Source organism: Charadrius vociferus, unplaced genomic scaffold, assembly GCF_000708025.1.
Source record: "Charadrius vociferus isolate BGI_N301 unplaced genomic scaffold, ASM70802v2 scaffold63, whole genome shotgun sequence".
In the NCBI taxonomy this organism is placed as follows: domain Eukaryota; kingdom Metazoa; phylum Chordata; class Aves; order Charadriiformes; family Charadriidae; genus Charadrius; species Charadrius vociferus.
In genome coordinates, this window is record NW_009647579.1 from 1,291,962 (window position 1) to 1,300,822 (window position 8,861).

Sequence of the window (8,861 nt, forward strand, 5' to 3'; positions counted from 1 at the left end):
ATTTATATCTCAGTGCTTCCCTCCACCCACACGCCACGCCATCGCTCCCGTCAGCAAATTTTCAAAACACCACAAAGAAAACCTAATGCATTTAGACTGAAAGTCAGTAAATATGGAAAGAAATACCTTACAATATGGAGAGAAACATACAGGTGACAGCACAACACAGAACCAGATGTCCACCCTGATATGCTGAACACCATTACAACTCTTTAAACCATCAACAGAAGATTGGATAGGCAAAATGGAACAGTTGACATTTTTTGCCCTTTTGGTGCTTTCTCTGAAAGCTAATGGTGCTGACGCAGAAAGCAGTGGAGTACAGCAGGCAATGACAAGTACCCATTTTTAATCCTAACATTTTAACCTTAATCTATCCCTGCATTAGATGAAAAAAATGGGCTGATAATCAGCCTTACTTCCTGGAAGGTCTGATCTTTTACATATATTTCCCTCCTTCCACAAATACAGGTGTGGGGTTTTTTTACCTTTGATCTTTAACTTAGAACATTTGGTCTACGTACCAGTGCAGATGGTGCAATGACAAAACCTTAACACATGTTAAGGTGAAATTAATTTAACGTCAAGTGGTTGAAAGTCATCTTAGCCTGGTTAAAACCTCTGTATTTCCCCCTTTTTTTTTTTTTTAACAATGACAAATTAACATTTTGGAGTTAATATCATTACAGTTTTAGCCCTCTTTCTCACTATTTCTTTTTGAGCATGTAGATGTTGCATTTAGTCATATAGAAGACTTGCAAAAGACAAGACTTGATATTCCTCACATTTCTTACATAAAGGAATACAGAAGAAAAAAATTAAACTGAAGAAAATCCCATCACCAACACAACGAGCTTTTATGTTAAACTGAAACAATAGACAAGGTGAAGCTGCAGAGCACCGTTTCAGAAATGACTGCAAAAAACCTGTCGGTTTAGATATTTGCATTAGCTGTAGAACTATGGAACTATATTTTAACTTACTGGTAGTTAAAAAAAAAAAAAATTGCTTTCATTTAGAGCAAGAAATTTTATTCAATTTGAGAATGGATTTAAATGTTGTGTTTAGTTATTTATATTGGTAAGTATTATTATGGTAAGTAACAAAACTGTAAAACTATTCGATAAATGTAAAACAAGGATTTTTATTTTTTTTAATTTGTTATATTGCCTACAATTTAGTGAAGCTAACTTTAACTGTTAAATTTCAAAGGTTTGAATCTGCACTTTTCATTGAACAACAAACAAAAATTACTCAGCCCCATGGACTACAAAAATACATTATTTGCCTTTTGAATAAGTGTATCTTGTCTGCACATGAATCTCAGCTCTGCAGATGCTGGTTGTCTGAACAGAAATGAAAAACTGCTGCATGACTGTAAGATGTTTGGACCAAGAAAACGTACCGATAAGTTACTGAAAAATAAAAAAATTGAAGGAAACTAAAACCTTGTCCAGGCAACAACTGCTAAACTGTGGCTTTTGGGAAATAGAAATACTAGCCTAAGGCCATCTTTCTTAGGTCTTCAAGGATTTTCTTGCTGGATTATGCAAACATTAAAAACTTGCAACACAGTTCCTCTATCTGACTGTGTTTTCAAATTAAAATGAAAGAAGTTTTGCTGTGAGCAAAATTATGTGCAAGTAAAACACCAGTCCTTCCTAAATCTCAAGGAATGTCCACTACTTCAATAAATCCACACAGGAGCCTCATCTACAGCGAGATTGCTTGACTTGATTTTACTACACATCAACAACTTCTGTTGAAGGAGACTTGGGAAGGAAAATGGTGAGATCTGTTTCATTATGAGGTATTAAAACCCCTTACAGATTGTTCTTTTCCCGTTCATATTTTTGTTAGATTAACAAGTCTAAACTTTTTCCCCCATCCTCAATGAATTCCTTAGTGAATTAGGAAGCTGTAAAGAAAATATTCTCAGTCCTCATCTGAAGGCATTAGACATCTTGAATCTTTATCACAGCTTTTACTTCAAGTTTTTTGGTTTGCTCTCCAGGTTTTTGAGCAGAAGACAATACACAATGCAACAAAAGCTTCTTTCACCTCACCACTGCTTAGACACTTAATTTCCGCAACAGTCTTTTTGTCAATGACTCTTTAAAGCAAAACCAGGCCATACATATTTTTGGAGAAAACTGAACAGGAAGACCATCACATCAAATGCTTATGAGCACCCCTTATCCCAAATGGTTAGCTTTACTCAATTTTCATGCGCTATTTTTAACAATTTTCTTTTAAGGATTATTCACCTCACAGTGATCAGATATGTTTCTATTAATACAGTTATGAGAACTAAGCACATTTTATGTTGTTTTTTTTTATCACTGACCATAAATAAAGCTTTCCATTAAGGCCTTCTCTTACATCCATCAATATTTGGATTCTCATGTTGATGAAATTAGGTGTTGATTTCACTGAAGTAAACTAAGTTATTCCAGTGTAAAAAGAGATGTAACACAAAAATCCACATCCTGTCTCCAAACTGAGAAGTAAACATTCATATCTTTCATAGGACAGCTCATTGGTTGAATAAAACAGAGAAAGACAACTTACACAATGTAATTTACTTTGATGCTGCTTTCAGTTTTACAGCCAAATATTGTGCTAACTCCAAAACCTCCATCTTCCACTACAACAGTGTAATAAAGGATCCTTCAGAATTCTGTAATCTAGCCATTAAATCAGAAATATCACAGAATCACACAGAATCACAGAATGGTCAGGGTTGGAAGGGACCTCTGGAGATCATCTAGTCCAACCCCCCCGCCAGAGCAGGGTCACCTACAACAGATTGCACAGAACAGTGTCCAGGCGAGTTTTGAATGTCTCCAGAGTAGGAGACTCCACCACCTCTCTGGGCAGCCTGTGCCAGTGCTCCACTACCCTCAAGGTAAAGAAGTTCCTCCTCATATTAAGATGGAACTTCCTATGTTCAAGCTTGTGCCCATTACCCCTAGTCCTATCACTGGGCACCACTGAAAAAAGACTGCCCCCATCCCCCTGGCACCCTCCCTTTAAGTATTAATAAGATCCCCCCTCAATCTTTTCTCTAGACTAAAGAGACCCAAGTCCCTAAGCCTTTCCTCATATGAGAGATGTTCCAATCCCCTAATTATCTTTGTAGCCCATTGCTGGACCCTCTCCAGCAGATCCCTGTCCTTCTTGAACTGGGGAGCCCAGAACTGGATGCAGTATTCCAGATGTGGCCTCACCAGGGCAGAGTAGAGGGGGAGGATGACCTCCCTCGACCTGCTGGCCACACTTTTCCTGATGCAACCCAGGATGCCATTTGCCTTCTTGGCCACCAGGGCACATTGCTGGCTCAAATATCATTGGCTTCCTAGAAAACTAATAGTGCCATTCATTCCCACTTGCTTGTTTGGGGCATAAACGTAAGTAAGTTTATTAACACTTTCTAAACATACCTTTCTGCATCTAAGTCCCACATTCTAATAGTTAGGACTAATGTTAGCAGGGCAGCAACTAGTATTGTTTACAAAATCAGCCATCTCTATTATAATGCATACCTTGAATTGCACGGTCACTGCCAGTGACACTTGTTTTTACGTGAGCTATTCCCACAAATATTTAACAAAAATGTGAAACATCAACTTCTGTTCTCAATTGAAATGCAAGTTCAAGGATGCAAACATAGTCCTAAGCACAAAAGGTATCCATAATGCATTTAATGAAATGTGCTAACACAAAATGTTGAGATTAATTTAAAAGATTATATTACAAAATTGAGGCAAGAATACTATTATATTTTATGTCTATATGTACTTTTCATCATAAAGGCTTTTCAAGTGCTTTAAAGAAGTATTTAGGTACTAGAGCCACTTTTGAGGTTTAATGGATGACAAACCCAACAATTAACTGTACTTTGTGAAAGTGATTATTATCCATTTTGTGAGAACAATGGAGAAAAAAGAGAATTAACTGGCGTAGAAATAACAGGATGCTATTTATTTTGAAGTTTACATGGCCACTGCAACAGTATTTGAGCAGTTTACTAAGAACAGTTCAGGGAATATATTCATTAATATTTAAGGCCCAAGTAAAAATGAAGAATTCAGGGAGAGACATGGAGCAACTTTCTCAAAGGGAGATTTGCTCAAGATAAAAGAGCTCAAATGCATGTAGAAACAAACCCTAAAGCTCACGTTTTCCACTGTATCCCTATTTGTGCCATTGAGTAGTAGGATCCCTATGAACAACCAGTAACATACAGGTTCATTGCTATAGTCAGTGTGCCAAGTGACAAGATTCAAATAATCAGGCGCAGAAGCTCAAATTTTGTGTGATCAGGTCAACAATATAACACATCAATGACATATACTCCCTGCACGTATACGCATATATCTAACACTTATTTGTAGCCTTCATCATTATACTTATTCCAGTCACGCAAGGGCATTTATTTAGTGTGTCTCATGGAAATTTCTTACAGAATGCCTTATTAAAAATTGATACGTTTTTCCTCTACTGTCAACATGGCTGAAGCGAGCTGGGTGCCTTTTTGCTGTATGTTTGCATGTAGGATTGACTCAACAAGACAGAAGCCCTGTCTTCATCCAAACAGGGCAGTTCTAGAAAATGGAAACTGAAAGGAATAACGAATCCCCTGTTAAAAAAAATAAATCAGCGCTCAGCAGGGCATTACACGACAGGAAATGGGTGATGACAGTAATGGAGAAAAGCAACAGAAGATGAATAAAAAGATTCAGATGATAACGATGGGACAAAGTGACAGAATAGATCAGATGTTAATTCCCTGAGCCAAGGACAGAAGGGGCAATCCTCTGAGTAGCCAAGGATAAGGTAGCATCACCGATTTGCACAAATTGACAACAAACCCATGAAATACTGGACACCTGCAGGAGGAGCCCTTGCAGTGATGTGGAAAACTACTCCATTTTTCATGTTCAAAACAGGGAACACAGCCAGAACTTTGTGCTACAGGTCTACCCCTGCTTAACTGCTGAATTTACTCGGCTCCTTCATGAAACCACTTTTTTTAAGTTAATGTCTCATCAAAAGAGAAGTCATTGGGCATCAGGAATAAGGAACGCTGAAGAGCTGGAGAAAAACTGGAGTCCCAGCAGACAATTCCTCCATGAGGGAATGGCTAATTGAGCATCTGATTCTAATTCACTACTTCTGACCACCCTTACCATAACTGCTGGATACTTTAAATTATATGGTTGGTAGACTGTATAATGAAACTAAAATAATTTAAACTTTCAAAGTGTTTTGAACACTCTAACTGATGTTTAATACTGGAAGTAGTGCAGCACAGTGATCATATTTAGAAGTTCGCCTCAAAGGCTTTTTTTCCCTGCTGTTATCAAGGTGCTGCAAAAATACTCCTGTGACAATCCCTGTAGTTCTTAGTTATTGAAAAGACATGAGAAAACGCCATGCGTAGAAAGAACGTATTGAACTTCTAGAATATTCCCTGTTTTCTGTCCAGTTAGATTTTATAGCCTTGGTACAGGAAACGTGGGATTCAAGTCAAAAGATATGGGGGGAGGTAGTCAAAAGACTAGCTTGAAATCTTGAAGTTCACTTCTACTGAGTGCATTGAGGAATTTTTATCTTAATTTGAACAGTCAGACATCAACAGGCACAACTTTGTGGACTGAAGTTTGGCTTTCCCACCTGAAGTTCTCCCTTGTATACTATATGAAAAGTTTCAATAAAAAGACAGGCTAGAAAAAAGTGACAGAATTTTTAGGTATCATTTGCTTAACAGGAGAACGGAAGAATAAATATGATTAGCATGACTTTCAAAAGTGGCTCATCATTTTTTTTTTTTTTTTTTGCTTAAGGTGACAGATTCTGAATTAAACTCTAGAAAATATTCTACTCAAATTGACCTACTAGCTAAGCTTAAAAACACAGCAACTGATAAGCAATTAGCCTAGATTCTAACAGTTCATTAAGGACTTACATATAACTGCTGCTTTGCACATTTAAACAGTAACAGATGCTCGTGACACTTGGTGCTCTGCTAAACAGAACAGTAATGTTTAAAAATCAATTCTGTCTTCTTTTATATTCCTCTCAAGTTATTCATAGCTGAAAACACTTTCTTGTAAAAGCTAGAGTAGAAATTAGTATAAGTTGTTAGTATTACCGGCAAGAAAACAAAAGGTAGCAAAACTGGAGCAGGTTAAATTATAGAAAATCCTGAACAGTCACTAAGCCTAGAGCATCCATATAAAAAATACAGCAAACTCACTTTTGTTTCTGGTCTACTTCAGTCAAAGCTTTTATAGCTTTTCACTTAAAAAAGATAATGTCCTGCTTTTGTTTAAGTTTCTCACGCTGCAAATAATCGTGATTTATGCTCATCTATTTTCAATAATTAGGACCACAGGATTTTAGCATGTGGACCCATCCATTACTCTTCAGCAGTTTTGGTTATTTTCTGTTTTTCTATATTGTTTTATTCCTGAGACATGTGTAGTTACTAATTCACTTTTTCCTGTTGTGACTATATTTACAGTATCTCTAATAATTAACTTATTTTTTCTGTAGCAAAACAAATGACTTATGCCCTTTACACACTAATTCATTTTTTCTTATGTCTTTGAACTATAATTTCAAGCATATATGTTTCCATGTTTTTTTCCTAGTAAAATATTTCAAATTTCATTATAGAACATCTTGTCATCAACCACTAAAAAACAGGTTAATAGAAAGTACGTAGCACTGCCTGCCCAAATGAGAAAATAAAACTGTAGGGAATAAGCTCTATAACGAGACAGAGTTGTTTAACACATCTCCTCTTTCACAATTATTTCAAACTTTGATGAAGATTTTAAAAATTAAGCTGAAAAGACCTTTTAGAAAATAAATCATCTACCCATCATATAAGTAAAGTCCAGAGCTGATAGTTCATTTCTATGTGAACATAACATTATAGACAGTACAAGTTAGTACCTTTGATATTTCCGTAATTGATTTACCCAAGCGGTACTGTGTAAACAAATTATGGTCATCCATACAAGCTTAAGGGCTCCGCTTTCCCAAAAACATAACTTATACTGTGACACAAACAATATCTATTCTAAAATTTCACTAAGCTTTGTGCTAATTCCTGCATTGGTTTATTGTCTTTCCAAGGGATTTGATGTAGCCTAAATCAACTGTAGTGATGCATATAGCAGAATCCATCCTGCTCTCCCACTTCTCTCTAATAGAAAAACAAAACACCAGTTGCCATAAGATCCTAATCATCAGCTCTACAGACTGGTGCTTGCAAGTCTGTTCCACGTAAGGGTCAGGGTTGCACAGAAGTAATTCAGCCTACATTTTAGGTCTTGTTTCAGCCCCATGTTATGGGCAGAACTTATTGAAATTGAAGGAATCAACAAATTAACAATTTTTTTTTCTCAGGAAAGAAAAAATAATTACCGATTCTTACTAGGGTCGCCAGAGTGCTTAAGAGCTCTAGCAAGGGACCAGGACGAGGACCACACTGCAGCTAGTGCTATATAATCAGAGATCCAACCCCGACTAGTCACTGAAAAGAAATAGCCTAGTTCTTAAATGTATGTATTTCATGCATATTTATATATATTTTTTGTATATTCTTATACACATTGAATGCATCTTTCTTATGGAATTTTTATTTGCTTACTGAATATGAGCATTGAAGGTATTTAAAATTATAGAAACACTGCAAACACTCATAAGCTTGGTTTCAAGCATTCTTAATCACTATGAAGATTAAAGACCACTTACATGAGCTACACATTTACCCACAGTTCCACAGGGGACAATTACTCTTTTGCATTAATGAACAATTATTCAGAAGTTCACAGTTTGGTGCCTAAATACGAATAACCAGCCACCCGGAGATTGTCCATTATTTTCTGCTTATCTAACCAAGAGCAAAAACATTAACAATCCCAGAAAATTATTAATCATCCAACACATTCCAAGCAGAGCAATAAGGAAGGACTAGGGAAAATAATCAGCATCTACAAGCAATATCAAAAATATTGTAGCAGAGACTACTGTCATTACAAGATGCCTGGAGAAAGTGTACATTCTCACAACCAGTATCTTGATTAGTCTTCATTATATCATGGTTATACCACCATGAGCATTCCTAATGGGAAAACAAGGCTCTCGGGTTCATCCTCCAGCAACCCAGAAGAGCAGCGGCACTGGCTCTTTGCACAATACCAATTCTTGGTGGTTTCCCAAGGGATTTCATGGGGACCTTCTCCCTACCACCACCTTTTAACGCAGTTTAACCTGAAGTAGGGTACACTGAAGATACTTAGAGGACAAAGCCAGTAGCAAACTGTTTCACGACAGTTACAAAGGCCCTATAGTATTTTTAGCACTTTTGGCTACCCAGTGGCATACTGTTGAGAATTATAGTTGAACACACATGTGCCAATGAGGAGGACGAAAAACGACTAGTCGTCACCGCTGAGGTAACGAGTCAGTTAACTGGGTTAATGAGGTTGGGGGGTGACAACTAGGTTTACTATTTGCTCACTTCCAAAATGGGCATTTACACCGGCATGGAGGGCAACCGAAGCCTGGCACTGCAGACGCCAGCCCACCCCACACAGGCAGCCCCCGGCCGGCAGGGCCCAGGCTCTCTCGGGGGTGGGGGCGGGCGCCTCCTCACGACGGGAGGTTTCCCGCCTCTTCCCCCGCCTTCACCTCAAGCCGCCTCACGGCTCCCAACGCTTCCGCTGCGAAACGGCATCGCAGCCGAGGTGGCGACGCTGTCGAATGCGTTTGCTTTAAGGGGAAAAACAAACAAACAAACAAACCCCCCCAAACAAAAGCCTTTTGTCTGCCCCACTTAGGGA